Source organism: Schistocerca gregaria, chromosome X, assembly GCF_023897955.1.
Source record: "Schistocerca gregaria isolate iqSchGreg1 chromosome X, iqSchGreg1.2, whole genome shotgun sequence".
In the NCBI taxonomy this organism is placed as follows: domain Eukaryota; kingdom Metazoa; phylum Arthropoda; class Insecta; order Orthoptera; family Acrididae; genus Schistocerca; species Schistocerca gregaria.
This window is the reverse complement of record NC_064931.1, coordinates 92,028,996-92,046,128: the sequence shown is the minus strand read 5'-3', so window position 1 is coordinate 92,046,128 and position 17,133 is coordinate 92,028,996. Positions and strand designations below refer to the sequence as shown.

The 17,133-nt window shown below is 45.0% G+C and overlaps 1 protein-coding gene across 4 annotated transcripts in view; it reads left to right on the top strand.

The window, feature by feature from the left end:
- LOC126298679 (b(0,+)-type amino acid transporter 1) overlaps positions 1-17,133 on the top strand; it is a 634,347-nt gene that overhangs the window by 435,966 nt on the left and 181,248 nt on the right. The gene's annotated exons all lie outside the window — the stretch shown is intronic.

The window sequence follows — 17,133 nt, the reverse complement described above, 5'->3', positions numbered from 1 at the left end:
GGAACTTGGCTTACTCTTCACTGATCAGCCAAAACATTATGACAACTGAATCTTTCCTGGCAGATTAAAACTGTGTGCCGGACCGAGACTCGAACTCGGGACCTTTGCCTGGGCAAGTGCTCTACCAACTTGCCCGCGAAAGGCAAAGGTCCCGAGTTCGAGTCTCGGTCCGGCACACAGTTTTAATCTGCCAGGAAAGTTTCATATCAGCACAAACTCCGCTGTAGAGTGAAAATTTCATTCTAGAAACATCCCCCAGGCTGTGGCTAAGCCATGTCTCCGCAATATCCTTTCTTTCAGTAGTGCTAGTTCTGCAAGGTTTGCAGGAGATCTTCTGTAATGTTTCGAAGGTAGGAGACGAGGTACTGGCAGAAGTAAGGCTGTGAGGACGGGGCCTGAGTCGTGCTTGGGTAGCTCAGTTGGTAGAGCACTTGCCCGCGGAAGGCAAAGGTCCCGAGTTCGAGTCTCGGTTCGGCACGCAGTTTTAATCTGCCAGGAAAGTTTCACATCAGCGCACACTCCGCTGTAGAGTTAAAATTTCATTCTATTATGACAACTGCCCACCACGAGCCTGAACGCCGTCTTCGATCTGTTACGCATCCGAGTTAATTAGCACTGAAGGTAGCCAATAATGCCGTTGTGTGCACAAATTGAATCGGCCCGCCAGATACCAAAAAAAAAATGGTTCAAATGTCTCTGAGAACTATGGGACTTAACATCTATGGTCATCAGTCCCCTAGAACTTTGAACTACTTAAACCTAACTAACCTAAGGACATCACACAACACCCAGTCATCACGAGGCAGAGAAAATCCCTGACACCGCTGGGAATCGAACCCGGGAACCCGGGCGCGGGGAGCGAGAACGCTACCGCACGACCACGAGCTGCGAACAATCAAGTCATATAAATGAGAGTAGATTTTGAAGGCGTGGCGCCTGGGAACGAACACCTCGGAAACGGCGAATATGGCCGGATGATCGCATACTGCTATCGTCAACATCTATGAAAAGTGGTTGAACGACAGTGAAGCCCCACGTTAGCGAAAAGGATTTGGACGTCCACGCCTCATCATAGAACTTGGAGATCGAAGGATCGCTGCTCTGTAAAGCAGGACAGGCGGCAACCTGTGGCGGATTTGACGACGGAATAGAATGCTAGTACAGTCACCAATGTTTCGGACCACACTGTTTCCCGGGTTAGATTCCCGGCGGGGCCAGGGATTTTCTCTGCATCGTGATGACTGGGTGTTGTGTGATGTCGTTAAGTTAGTTAGGTTTAAGTAGTTCTAAGTTCTAGGGGACTGATGACCATAGATGTGAAGTACCATAGTGCTCAGAGCCATTTGAACCACACTGTTTAGCGTCAGTTGTCGAATGTGGATTTCCGCAGTAGACCGCTCCTACTTGTTTCCATGTTGACCGAACGACATACTCAGTCAAGAGTGAAAACGCGTTGTCTGGTTGGATGAATAACGTTTCTCGTTGCACCAGGTCGGGTAGTTTTCGGATACGCTGTCATCGAGGCGAAGGGACACAGGCCAGTGGGGACCGTATTATGCTATGGCAGACATCCATCTATGCTTCTATCGGACCTGTGGTAGAAATTGAAGGCACAGTGGCAGCTATGGACTACGTCGTGAACGTTATTGGTTACAGCCTAACTCCCTTCACGCACCGAGCGAGATGGCGCAGGGGTTACCACACCGGACTCGCATTCGTGAGGACGACGGTTCAATCCCAAGTCCGGCCATCCTGATTTAGGTTTTCCGTGATTTCCCTGGCCGCTGGTGGCCGAGCGGTTATAGGAGCTTCAGTCTGGAACCGCGCGACCGCTACGGTCGCAGGTTCGAATTCTGCCTCGGGCATGGCTGTGTGTGATGTCCTTAGGTTAGTTAGGTTTAAGTAGTTCTAAGTTCTAGGGGACTGATGATCTGAGATGTTAAGTTACATTGTGCTCAGAGCCATTTGAACCATTTTTTGACCTCGCAGTTTGGTCTCCTCCCCCAAATCAACACAGCTCTTCACGCATTCTGTCGTTCCCGACGGCGATGGCATCCTCTGTCCCAGTGGTTTGAGAAGTGTGATAGCGAAGTCATGCTGACGTCTCCCCCAACACATTTGCCCAATATGAACCCTTTGGAACACATCTGGTTCAAATGGCACTGAGCACTATGGTACTTAAATTCTGAGGTCATCAGTCCCCTAGAACTTAAAACTACTTAAACCTAACTAACCTAAGAACATCACACACATCCAAGCCCGAGGCAGGATTCGAACCTGCGACTGTAGCGGTCGCGCAGTTCCATTTTGTAGCGCCTAGAACCGCTCAGCCACTCCGGCCGGCGAACACATCAGGGACGCTGTCTGGCGCCAGTTACTTGCCTGCGAACCATTGCTCCATAATTTACAGTAAGTGGATGAGCTGAGCGTAAACATCTGCTGCCACATACCTAACGAGAGCTTTTCGAATCCGTGCCACGCAGAATCGATGCTGTACTGGGTTCCAAAGGTGGACCAACACACTAGTAATCAGGTGTTCGTAATGGCCTTCATGTTAAGTACACACAACTGATTTCTTATGTGATTCCCTCTTGGACAGCCTTATGTACTCAGTACTTCGGTTTACTTTGGCTGCCACAAGCAGATAGAAAAATGAAATTATATAATTTTGGGATCACGAAAATTAAATACCATCAATAAAACAGCTGAGTTGATTGTCCATTGACAATACGCTAATGGCAGTGTGAAACTTTCTCGTCTACCACAGTCAACACTGATAACGACGTCTAGATCTAGGTCGGCGTACTGAAAAGTAAAGCACTCCGTCTTCAGGCCATCGGGACCATCCGACCGCCGTGTCACCCTAAGCTGAGGATGCGGATAGGAGAGGCGTGTGGTCAGCACACCGCTCTCCCGGTCGTTATGATGGTTTTCTTTGACCGGAGCCGCTACTATTCCGCCGAGCAGCTCCTCACTTGGCATCACGACTGGATGGTCACCCATCAAAGTGACGGCCACGCCCGACAGCGCCTAACTTCGGTGGTCACTGCGACAAGGCCGTTGCCACGTGCTGAAAAGTAATGCTTCGTAATTTTTTGTGCGAAAACTCTTACAGCTTTTTAAATAAAACAAACGTTGTTAACATTCTACATCTTTATTCTTCTTCTATGCATACTTATTTCTCAACATAGTCACCCTGGCGACGAGCACATTTCACCTTCTGAGAGACCAGTTTGTTGTTACCGTCACTATAGAATGTTTGTCTTTGTTGACAGAGCAACAACCTCACCTGTGCTTGCTCGCTTCATCGCTTTCAAATTGGAGTCCTCGAAGGTGTTCTGTGTTCTGGAAACACATAAAAATCGGATGGGGCCGACGTGGGATAACGACATGCACGAATACAGATGGCGGTGGTGTCGCGTACACAAGATATAAAAGGCAGTGCGTTGGCGAAGCTATCATTTGCACTCAGCTGATTCACGTGAGAATGTGTACGACGTGATTATGGGCGCTTTGAAAGAGGAATGTCAGTTGGAGTTGGACGCGTTGAACATTCCATTCCGTAAATCGTTAGGGAATTCAATATTCCGAGATCCACAGTGTCAAGAATGAGCCGAGAATACCATATTGCAGGCATTACCTCTCACCACGAACAACGCAGTGGCCGATGGCCTTCACATAACGATCACAACCACTGGCGTTTGCGTAGAGTTGTCAGTACTAAAAGACAAGCAACACTGCGTGAAATAATAGGTTAGTTAGGTTTAAGTAGTTCTAAGTTATACGGGGCTGATGACCTCAGACGTTAGGTCCCATAGTGCTCAGAGCCATTTTGACTGGATCCTCTGGCCCAGCTGAACCGATCATTGAGTGGACATTATTATATTAGCTTACTTGGAGACAATTTTCACCGATTCATGTTCCTAAACGTGTCACCAGGCCACAACTTTTTGCATTTGGTTTGAAGAACGTTTTCGACAATTCGAGCGAATGATTTGACCACCCAGATCGCCCGAAATGAATTCCATTGAACATTTGTGGAACATAATATAGAGATCAGTTCCTGCACAAAATCCTATACCGATAAAACATCCGCAGTTATGGGCAGGTATAGAGGCAGCATTCCTCAGTGTTTCTGAAGGCGTCTTACAACGACTTTTTGAGTCAGTACCGCGTTGAGTTGCTGCACTACGACCGGAAAAGGGAGGTCCGACCCGATGCATGACTTTTGTCACATCAGTGTAGCTGCATTACATACCGCCATGTTACAATCCCTCTAGCGGCAGAGCACTGCAAATGTGTAGACATGAAGAATAAACATGTAGGATGTTGTTAACGTCTGTTTTATTCAAAAAGCTCGAAGAGTTTTCACATAAAAGATTCGAAAGCATTAGTTTTCATCACGTCCTCGTATATTAGGTGAAACACAGGCGGGGAGAACTTCCGTCGGCGGCAGGCTGCAGTAGTTATACAGAGATGAAGGGACTCGCACTGAGAACTGCATCAAACCAGTCCACCGGCCGCTGTGGACGAGCGGTTCTAGGCGCTTCAATCCGGAACAGCGCTGCTGCAACGGTCGCAGGTTCTAATCCTGCCTCGGGCATGGATGTGTGTGCTGACCTTAGCTTAGTCAGGTTTAAGTAGTTCTAAGTGTATGGGACTGATGACCTCAGATGTTAAGTCCCATAGTGCTTAGAGCCATTTGAACCAAACCAGTCCTCTGACGTGTAAGGGGAAAAGTGAGCCTCAGTCTTGGTAGTGATATACGGTCTCGGTCGCTGCCTTTCACATTCAATTTGATATCAGCCGGATGTTCTTTTTTGTAGTGCTATGAAAAAATTGGTTCAAATGGCTCTGAGCACTATGCGACTTAACTTCTGAGGTCATCAGTCGCCTAGAACTTAGAACTAATTAAACATAACTAACCTAAGGACATCACGCACATCCATGCCCGAGGCAGGATTCGAACCTGCGACCGTAGCGGTCGCCCGGCTCCAGACTGTAGCGCCTAGAACCGCAAGGCCACTCCGGCCGGAAGTGCTCTGAATCGACATACCATAAATTGATACAAAATTTATTCTCCGGCGATGCCTGTCACTTCTTTCTCCTGTATGAAGATATACCATGGCCACATTACTTTTAACATGACATGTTGTACAATAACACTTCCCCAAAATTTTTAGCTTTGTTTCAGCGTAGGAGAAAGTCTGATTAACACCAATACATATTTCTTTAAAATTTGGATCAATTCATATACTGCAGGCGAATTAAGTAAATATCATAAAGTTTCGGTCTGTAACTTGCCCGCATAATTTCCAGTTGATGAATCGTAATCTCAATCTGCATAGTCGAAACGGAATTTCGAGTGCAAGAAGATGGAAAATAGATACGGCCCTTAAGGATCATGGGGTGAAACTAAACAATCGTAATGTGAAGACAGGGCCACAGCGTTTGTGGTTTAGGTGCTACTAGGCTGAATGAGAACAAAAAAACCGTAGGTTCTCCAATAAACGCCTTGTCAGAAAACGTAAAATAATTTCGAAAGGAATAAGGATTATGGAGATACTGGTTTTGAAACTGCGTTCTATATAAGATACAATTCCGTATTTTAATCTCAGCCATACATGTTTTAACACCTTGTGGGATGCCTTGAGTGAGTAGTTACATTGACTGCCTTACCTAAACATTACTGCAATGTTAGATCCTCCCCGCTTCCTTCCCTTCAGATGTTAGATAAGCATCAATTTTCAATAAAACACTCTAAGACGAAGTGTGTGGGGGGGGGGGGGGGGGGGGGGACGACGACCCACTACGAAGGAATTATCGCCTTGGAATCTGGAGTAGAACTGTGATGAGTCTCGCCTCGAACTGACACGTGATGACCAGCGAAGGCTTGTCTAGAGACGCCCCGGACAGCGATGGGATACGAACCTGACTGTCGCCCACCGTACGAAGTGATGGTGTGGGATGCCATTTGATTTAGTAGCACGACCTCTTTGGTTGTCATCCGCGACACCCTAATAGCACATCTGTACCTTGACGATATTCTACGTCCCGTTTTGCTGTCCTTCATGGCAAGCCATTCTGGACTTACATTTCAACAAGGCATTGCCTGCACCTACACGACTAGAATTTCTACTGTTGTCTTCGTGCTTGCAAAACCCTACCATGGCCAGCAAGGTCGCCGGATGTCTCCGCAATTGATAACGTTTGAACCACGGTTGTTCACCGACTTGCTCGTGCGAGCTAGCTCACGCTGACGCCTCAGCAGTGAGCAACAGCCCGCCTCACGGCGAGTAATTGGCGGGTGGGAAGGGGGTAGGAATCCGAACAAGGCAGCACGGCACGAGAAACTGTTGCCAATGAGTCTATTCTGTGGCAGCTACGGAGATTTATCAGTTCTTGGTGGCTAATTAATGAGTTCGTGGCAAATCTACTTCTTATGACTGTTGCATTCATTAGAAATGCCAACGAAATGGAACTTACTGAGACGAAGAACATGGGACAGCTAGGTACGAAATACACTCCTGGAAATTGAAATAAGAACACCGTGAATTCATTGTCCCAGGAAGGGGAAACTTTATTGACACATTCCTGGGGTCAGATACATCAAATGATCACACTGACAGAACCACAGGCACATAGACACAGGCAACAGAGCATGCACAATGTCGGCACTAGTACAGTGTATATCCACCTTTCGCAGCAATGCAGGCTGCTATTCTCCCATGGAGACGATCGTAGAGATGCTGGATGTAGTCCTGTGGAACGGCTTGCCATGCCATTTCCACCTGGCGCCTCAGTTGGACCAGCGTTCGTGCTGGACGTGCAGACCGCGTGAGACGACGCTTCATCCAGTTCCAAACATGCTCAACGGGGGACAGATCCGGAGATCTTGTTGGCCAGGGTAGTTGACTTACACCTTCTAGAGCACGTTGGGTGGCACGGGATACATGCGGACGTGCATTGTCCTGTTGGAACAGCAAGTTCCCTTGCCGGTCTAGGAATGGTAGAACGATGGGTTCGATGACGGTTCGGATGTACCGTGCACTATTCAGTGTCCCCTCGACGATCACCAGAGGTGTACGGCCAGTGTAGGAGATCGCTTCCCACACCATGATGCCGGGTGTTGGCCCTGTGTGCTTCGGTCGTATGCAGTCCTGATTGTGGCGCTCACCTGCACGGCGCCAAACACGCATACGACCATCATTGGCACCAAGGCAGAAGCGACTCTCATCGCTGAAGACGACACGTCTCCATTCGTCCCTCCATTCACGCCTGTCGCGACACCACTGGAGGCGGGCTGCACGATGTGGAGCGTGTGTGGAAGACGGCCTAACGGTGTGCGAGACCGTAGCCCAGCTTCATGGAGACGGTTGCGAATGGTCCTCGCCGATACCCCAGGAGCAACAGTGTCCCTAATTTGCTGGGAAGTGGCGGTGCGGTCCCCTACGGCACTGCGTATGATCCTACGGTCTTGGCGTGCATCCGTGCGTCGCTGCGGTCCGGTCCCAGGTCGACGGGCACGTGCACCTTCCGCCGACCACTGGCGACAACATCGATGTACTGTGGAGACCTCACTCCCCACGTGATGAGCAATTCGGCGGTACGTCCACCCGGCCTCCCGCGTACCCACTATACGCCCTCGCTCAAAGTCCGTCAACTGCACATACGGTTCACGTCCACGCTGTCGCGGCATGCTACCAGTGTTAAAGACTGCGATGGAGCTCCGTATGCCACGGCAAACTGGCTGACACTGACGGCGGCGGTGCACAAATGCTGCGCAGCTAGCGCCATTTGACGGCCAACACCGCGGTTCCTGGTGTGTCCGCTGTGCCGTGCTTGTGATCATTGCTTGTACATCCCTCTCGCAGTGTCCGGAGCAAGTATGGTGGGTCTGACACACCAGTGTCAATGTGTTCTTTTTTCCATTTCCAGGAGTGTATGATATTTATTACGACTGATGATGTCTTATGATATATGTCGTTTTCGGACGAAGTTTATTTTGACATTACTTTGTGCTTCGTGACTATTTTATTCATACTTCAAACATAGAAACACTAGATGTCAATCAATACTACTTATTTCCACTAAGGCATCAATGTCTGATACTGTTATGCCGGAGCCAAGGTAGCCCCTGAGGTCCGGCAACCCGTATTACACCACAGAGACAGGGTTGTCTATGTTCAAAGCGTACTAAAAGCACCATGGAAACAGACATTCCGAGCACTACTTCCTGCAGGGGGAGCTCGAGCCACGGCGTGCAGGAAGTATCACTACGCCAAAACCTGACTGGCTGGAGACAGCTATTTAGGCGCTAGAACCAGCCCCGAACTTCAGTATCACTCCGAATGCCGACCTCGTGGACTTCGACCGCTGAAGATTACGTCTTCGTCTCTGAATTGGACTTTTACTAGTGTGTGTGTGTGTGTGTGTGTGTGTGTGTGTGTGTGTGTGTGTGTGTGTGTGTGTGTGTTACCACGAACCTTTGTGGAAAATTAGACGTAAACTTTTGTTTGCCACAATCAGGAGACTTTACTGGCATCGTTATTGTTACCTTTCTTTTGTTGTTCAGTCATCAACCTTGTAAAATCACATAAATAAAAGTTGTGTTTGTGAAAAATTGCAAAATGTCAGTCACCACAGATACCTCTTTAAGAGTACTGCTAATTGTAAAATAAGCTTTTAAGTTGTACTCTCTTAACTGGGGAAAAAAGCTGCTGCACAAGTGGGCCTGTGTCGGTCCAAGCAGCGACATAATCGTTGCTGCAAACTTGTAAAATCATGAAAATTTACGTTGAGGAAAATTTTTATACGAATGCACAAGACTTGCTTTACTACGAAGTTTATCACGCAACTGCCTGTCACACTACAGGTCTGTAAGTTCTAACTGTAGATGGGCATCGTTCTCTGATGTCTTGTAAGTCGTTCTCTGACGTCTTGTAAGTTGATGTTCGTATGTCTGGTCTTCTCTTCGAATTCCCTAACCCGGTCGTTGTGCTCCTTTTCACAGATTTAAAGAGAGGTACTCCCCACTTTAAGCACTGCACCATTAAGTACATAGGCTCACGTCTAAGGACACGACGACCTTAACACACGGTCATTCGTCTGAAGACAGCGCACAGTATGCTCTTCCCCTGTGCTACATAATGACGTCCGACCGTCCCATTTCATCGCAAGGGCTCACTACCCAGGCAGCGGGCGAGCGTGAGAGCTCCTTTTCACCTAGTCGTCTCATAAACAGGCCTGGTATGCAGCATTATGGGCAGACCTCCAACTAGTTAGGGATTTTGATACTAACTCTCCAGTTAGACAGAATCAGGCATGATATACCAAAGGAGGACGTCCAATACCTCTGTCAGTCAGTGCCAAGCCGAATAATTGCTTGCATAAGTGCAAGATGTGGACCAACGTATTACTGATCTGCTCACTTTGAGATTCGCTTTCTCTTGAATAAGTCATACAGTTTTTCTGAAATCACATCTACTAATTTCCGTCCCATGCGGATAATTCCTTCGTGGTGAATTTTTTTCTTAGAGTGTATGATAAGGTAAACTAGATGGCCTACGATTAGTTTTAAGCATTTTGTGCGTGTAGTCCTATGCTATTCTTTTAAAGTGATACTCGCATTTCCATTTTAATAACTTTTTAGCAAGAATGGAAATAAAACGAGATACATTTCTAAACGATCATAAGTTATGGACCCTGTTACTGCATTTAGAAAGTTGCATGGAAAGGAAAACGAGACTGTAACGAAAGTAAAGACTGCCAGTCTTGCTTGCTAGATGAAGGTGGAACTAACCATTTCTAACATGGTAGAGAGAACCGACTGTGGCCCTGTGGTACAGAGCTAAGTGGAGGGTCTGATACAGCGGCTCAGACAGTTCTGCGACCGTCTAAGTTGCAGATTCCTAGACTTGGTGCCATAGGGTGACGCGTTCCCGGGTTCTGCTAATAGGTCAGGAGTCCACTACACGCAGGAAGCAGCTACATGGGTATTGGGGGCTGTATGGAGGTGACTGAGCGATTTTTTACGTTAGAGGGTCTCGAGGAAGTATAAAAGGGGCTTCCGTTTCAAAAGGTGCAGGACGAACAAAGAAAGAAGGTAGACATAGGAACAATCAACACTGTAACTGTTCTAACTGTGTTGGGAAAAAACCGGAGCTCCAAGCGCTAATAGACAGCACTGAATCTCAAATCTTTATAGGTACAGAATGCTGGCTAAAGCCGAAAATAAGTACAGCCGAAACTTTTAGAAAGGACCTAACCGTGTTTAGAAAGAACAGATTAAATACACTTTGTGGTGGTGTGTCTATTGCTGTCAGATCTAGTTTACAGTACAGTGAAATTGAAGTAGATAGTTCCTGTGAGTTAGCATGGGTAGATATTATACTTGAAAGCCAGAATAAATTAATAACTGATTCCTTTTACTGAGCCCCCGACTCATGTGATACAATTGCTGAACAGTTCAAAGAAAATTTGAGTGTTACTTTAAATAGATACGCCACTCATACAGTTATAGTTGGTAGTGACTTCAAACTATCCTCGATATGTTGGAGAAAATACATGTTTAAAGTCAGTGGTAGGCGTAGATCGTACTGAATGCCTTCTAAGAAAATTATTTTGAACAACTAGTTCAGGTGCTCACTTGATATGTAAATTGCGAAAACATACTTGACCCCTTAACGATAAATAGTCCTGACCAAATAGGAGCATCATGACACATACAGGAATTAGTGACCACAATGTTGTTGTGGATAGACTAAGTATAGTAACATCCAAAACCACTAAAAATAAATGAAAAATACATTTACAAAAAAACTCATAAAAATTCTCTTGACATCTTCCTAAGAAACAGTCTCCACTCCTTCCAATCTGACCATGAAAGCGTAGACTAGATGCTGTTTAAATTCAAAGAAATAGTATCGACGGCAATTGAGAGATACTCACCAAACACAAGATGAAGTAAGAGATGTTACTGATCCTCCATTGTACACAAAACAGGTCAAGATACTATTCCAAAAGCAAGAAAGAGCATGCCAAATTTAAAAGAACGCAAAATCCCCAAGATTGGTGAAGTTTTACAGATTATCGAAATTTATATCTAACTTCAAAGCGAGATGCTCTTAATTGTTTCCACAACGAAACTCTGTCTAGAAATCTGGCAGAAAATCCAAAGAGATTCTAGTCATATGTAAGGCACACCATTGACAAGGCGCAATCAATAGATTCACTGCTCAATAACAATGATTGTCATTGATCACAGCGCCGCTAAAGATGAGCTACTAAATACGGTTTTCCAAAATTCCTTCACAAAAGAAGACGAAGTAAATACTCCAGATTCGAATCATGAAAAGGCAACATGAATGACTTGGAAGTAAATATCCTCGGAGTAGTGAAGCAACTTAAATCAGTTAATAAAAGCAAGTCTTCCGGTCCAGATTATATACCGATTAATTTCCTTTCAGAATATGCCGATGCAACAGCTCGATACTTAACAATCATATGCACGTGCTCGCTCGTAGAAAGATCCGAACCCAAAGACTGGAAAGTTGCACAAGTCGCCAAGTAAGGAAATAGGAGTAATCCGCTGAATTACAGACCTATGGGTGTGCAGTCGATTTGCAGTAGGATTTTGGAACTTATAAGTGCTCGAACATTATGAATCACCTCGACGACAACAATTTATTGATAGACAGTGAACACGGATTCTTGTAAAAAAAACTAGCTCTTTATTTTCATGACCAAATGAGTGCTACGACAGCGGGCGTCAAACTGATTCCATACTTTTAGACTTCCAGAAGGATTTTAACACCGCTCCTCACAAGCTACTTCTAATTAAATAGCGTGCTCATGGAGCATCGCGTCAGTTGTGTGACTGGTTTCGTGATATCCTGTCAGGAAACTCACAATTCGTAATAAGCGACGGAAAGTCATCGAGTAAAACAGAAGTGATATCTGACGTTCTCCAAGGAAGTGATGCAGGTATTCCGTTGTTCCTGATCCACATAAACGATTTAGGAGATAGTCTGAGCAGTCTTCTTAGATTGTTTGCAGATGTGCTGTCATTTACCGCGTTGTAAAGTTATCAGATGATCAAAAGAAATTGCAAAATGATTTAGGCTCGATATCCGTATGGTGAAAAAAGTGGCAGCTACAAAGAAAAGTGTGGAGTCATCCATATGGCCACTAAAAACGATACATCATAGAAATCTAAAGGCAGTAAACTCAGCTAAATCCTTAGGGATTACAATTGCGAATAACTTAAATTGGAACGATCACATACCTAATTTTGTGGAGAAAGCAAACCAAAGACTGCGACTTATTTGCAGAACACTTAGAACATATGTCAAGTCTGCTAAAGAGATCACGCTTGTCCGCCCTCTTCTGGAGTATTGTTGTGCGGTGTGAGATCCGCATCAGAAGAACTGACGGAGGACATCGAAAAAGTTCAAAGAAGGGCAGCTGATTTTGTATTATTGCGAAATAGGGGCGAGAGTGTCACGGACATGTTACACGAATTGGGCTGGCAGTCATTAAAACAAAGGAATTTTTCGCCATGACGCTGCTTTCACGTGAAATTTCAATCACCAACTTTCTCCTTAGAGCGTGAAATATTTTGTTGGCGCTCACCTACATAAGAAGAAAAGATCATAATAATAAAATAAGAGAAATCAGAGGTCGCACGGAAAGATTTAAGTATACGTTTTTCCCGCACTCTGTTAGAGAGTGAAAAGGTAGAGAAGTAGCTTAAGGATGGTTCGATGAACCCTCTGCCAGGCACTTAATTATGAATTACAGATTAATCATGTAGGTGTAGATATAAGTCGCAACAGGAGAAAGCAGTGCTTATGATATATTATAGGTATGGAAAAATTCCTTTATATGCCTCCTGTTGAGCAAAAGAATTCCGTGAAAAAATAATTCCTAATAGCTGGATGGTTGAAAGGAAAAGAAATATGGATGAAATGCACCAGTGGTTTGGAATATAATTAGGAGGACCAGAAATTAAAGCTGTAAGATACCAACGTATCTGGGTTCTTTTGTATCGTAATTATGTAGATCACTGTTAATGTCTAATGACTACAGTGCGAGTCAGTTCTGTGCCGACCCAAGACGCTGTTTGTTACTGCCTCTACAGTATCCGTTTTCCCTTCTACAAAGCACTCGTAACAATACTGGGGCCATGGTAATTTGGTACCAGCTGATGAGTAAATTCCCCTGGTATCATTAAAAGCAGTCATGCTCGATTTATTTCTCTCCTCATAATGTTAAAGAACAGTAATGTACGTGCCGACTGAGAACACGCGTTCCTTAACCTGATTCTATCAATACCTGCGTCTCTCCCACGTTCCTGACATTGGGCAAGTCACATTGACCTAAATACGTCGCTGCCAGATTCTTTTCAGCGTTTACAAATCAGGTCACCTTCTTCTAGACATTCGTTTCTGTCGTCGTCGCTGCAGAAGAACGAGAAGTGTTTCGTCAGAGGAAGACAGCAGAAACATTGCATTAATAGTACATTCGAATATTACAGGAACTTTTTCCCACCCACCCAGAGAAATGTTTATTGTAATTGCTTACAGCGACGTCCTCTAAATGTAACGTGGACACAAAAAGTTGCTGCAAGCTGTATCTAAATTCCTAAAATGAATGAAAATGGTACAGTGACGCTGACCCAGGACAAATATTTTTGAGGAAGGGTATTTAAATTCGCGTCCGGCCATCTTGATTTAGCTTTCATAGTTTCCCTGAATCATTTCAGATGAGCACCGGGATATTTCCTGAAGCAGCTTATTTTTCCACTACCATCTCAAAAAGAGCTCGTATTCCGTCTCTAAAGATCTGCACATCCACGAGATTTCAATTGCCTGCCCTCCCTCCAGTCATTAAAGGATGTGAATATCACAGGCACAAAAAGTTCTCTCAAGAAGCCCTCTTCGTTTTCTATACGTGTTTAACAGCAGTGAAATTTCACAGAAACGTACAAACAATGTTTGATTGATAAAATCAGGTGAACTGATGTGCTAAAATGCAAAATTACTTTGTCTTATACTTTTGCCAAGTCACGAACTAGTTATGTTAATTTGTCTTGGCGTAAATGATATAGTTTTATTACACGTATGAAAAAGTTCTCTTATGCCAGTTTAGTAGACACTCTCGCGCATAAGGCTTATGTTATTCGATTGCATCACTTCCCGTATCTCAGGACGATACATTCTGACTCCGCCATCACCCTTGAGAGTTTGTCAGATCATGACGGGAACGCCTTGTATATTCGTCCATAGGCATATTTAAGTTTATCTTTCTGTTATGACTTCAGAGTACTGTAGCGTCAAAATGAAATCAGTACAAAAACTGAACAGCATTCTAAGAAAATTGCTAGTATAAATTTAATAAGAAGTCAAAGAAAATGAAAATTAATGTTTAGCGTCACGTCGATGGTGCGGTCATTAGAGATGGAGCACAAGTTTAGATTTAACGAGAATAGGGAAATAAATATTCCGTACCATTTTTAATGATTTTGTCCCAAAATTAGCTTCGTACGCTTTAAGAATGGCTCGGCTGGAACTTGAACCTCGATGAGCCCAATGCCTTGGAGATTCCGCTCAAAGCAATTTGGGGAACACGTGCGTCAGTGTCCGGTGTGTTAAATCTATTTTGATACTGGCGGTATCTGTGGTCCTATTGCGTAAGTTGAGATCTTCGCTTTCAATGTATGCAAAAACTAAAGTCAATCGACACGTATCCGCCGCGTTATGCATTACGTACCAGGTGACACCTCAGAAGGAAGTGACACCGGTGTCCCAGTGTTCTCAAGTGAAGTACACAGACGGCAGTTGTCATTCGTCGACACTGTATTCAACCAAGCACATTTAATAGGACATTTCAATGTAGTGCAAGTTGCAGGGGCAGCCTGTTTGATCCAGGAAGGAAGGAATTTCCTTCGTGTTGCTGCAGATGCCAGCGTGTCTCATCTGTCATCCATAGGTTGTAGACACACTACAGGGACATAGCTCAGTACACTTGGCGAGTGCACAAGGTCGCCGACGCATTGCAATCCCACGTTACGACCGATATCTGGCCACCTCTGCGTTTCGGGTTTCTTAGGCTACCGCCGGATCACTGCCACACCATCACCGAAGAGCCATTGCAGCCGCTGTGTCCGATTAGGCTGTAAGAAACAGGTTGCAAAAAAGGACCTTACGACTCAGACGTTCTATTCCAGTGTCCAGCTTGACACGACATCTCGCCGTTCACCTTCAGTTCTGCCGGTACCATGTCAACTGGCAACTTCACCACTGATGTATGACTTCAGGTGATAACTGCGCCCCAGGGCCAGTATGCAGGACATAACGACCCGTTACAACACTTGTGGTGCCAGTTTGTCTCGAGAGATGATAAAACGCCTTTATGACACACTTCCCCGCACAATCTATGCATGCATCCAGGCCAGCAGGGGTGCAACGTCATACTGTTAACTGGGTCCATACTGCCAAAGTTGTTTGTAGATTTGACTCTGTTTTGTAGGCACTGAAATAACATCACATACACTCTCAATATGTAAACTTTCATTTCGATTCCTTCACACATTCTGGGTGTTTCACTTTTTATGTCAGAGTTTACGAGGGGCAAGCACAAAGTAAGAATACAACAGTTGTCAAAAATCGAAAAATGAATATGTTTTCATCAAACGTTTATATTTGTTAGATGAAGAATGGGAATGGCACCACTAAAGAGATTTTCTTTTCGGCTCAGGAGTATAGTGACATATCCACACTTCGTTCCCAGTCACAATTGAATTGAGAAAGGAGCCACCCTCAGTTTGAAAACGTTTAAGAAATTCTTGTATATATGCAGGAGAAGCGATTAATGAAAATTTGACGTAACGTATGGTTCAAATGGCACTGAGCACTATGGGACTTAACTTCTAAGGTCATCAGTCCCCTAGAACTTAGAACTACTTAAACCTAACTAACCTAAGGACATCACACACATCCATGCCCGAGGCAGGATTCGAACCTGCGACCGTAGCGGTGTCACGGTTCCAGACTGTAGCACCTAGAACCGTTCGGCCACTCCGGCCGGCTGAAAATTTGTGCCACCGCTTGGATTCGAACCCAGGTGTTCTGCTCACTAGGTACATGCGCTAACCACTATGCCACCATGACACAGTGGCTTTGGATAACTGCACAGACTACCATAGCTTGCCTCCCTCCTCGATCCAAATACCCATTCATGCCTCAGCCAACTTTGTATTCCCTCTAAACTCGAATATCATTGCAGAGGCTCTCCATCTGCATTAGTATAGCACCTCAGCATCGATCGAATCAGGGGCTCCTGCGTGAAACCCATGCATTTCATTAAAGCACCCATGCCTGGGTTTCAGGCATGATTCCCCATTTCGTTCGATGCTGAGGTACTATTCCAATGTCGTCGGGGAGCCTTTGCAAAGATATTCGAGTTTAGGGGGAATACCAAGTGGACTTACGTGTGAATTGGAATATGGATGGAGTGGGGGGTGGGGGGGGGGGATGCTAGAATAGGCCGTGTAGTTATGCAAAGCCCTTTGTGTCAATGTGATTTAGTGGTTAGCGCATCTGCCTTGTGAGCAAGAGACCCAGTTTCAAACCTCTGCCTTGGGCTTCTGTCTGGATATATACGTCATACATATTTGAGAGAGGGAAAGTTCTCTGGAATCATATAGTTTCTTACATAGAACATAATAGCAACCAGCCTCCTTTTACAATGCTATTTATTTATTTAAATAGCGCCGTTACCGGCTTCGAACATTACAGGTTAATCTTCAGACGGCTAGTTCACTTAAGATACAACTTACATTAGCTCTCAGTTTCTGTTTTCCCAAATGGTGAAATTTCCTTGGGGTGGTGATGCCCTACAACCAAAATAAGATGTGAGACAACGTCTTTTTGAATGTAATTATGCCTCACAACGATTTTAATTGTTATAAACGAGTTATTAAAGTGAAGATGTTTTGGTTTCTTACATTGAAAAATCAACGCCATTACGTTCCAGTGCTGACTGCTTGTGTTCATGCAGCTGCGAAGACTGTATGGGGCACTTTTTTATGCATATGGGTACACATAATCTAAAGCAACACTCACACATCAA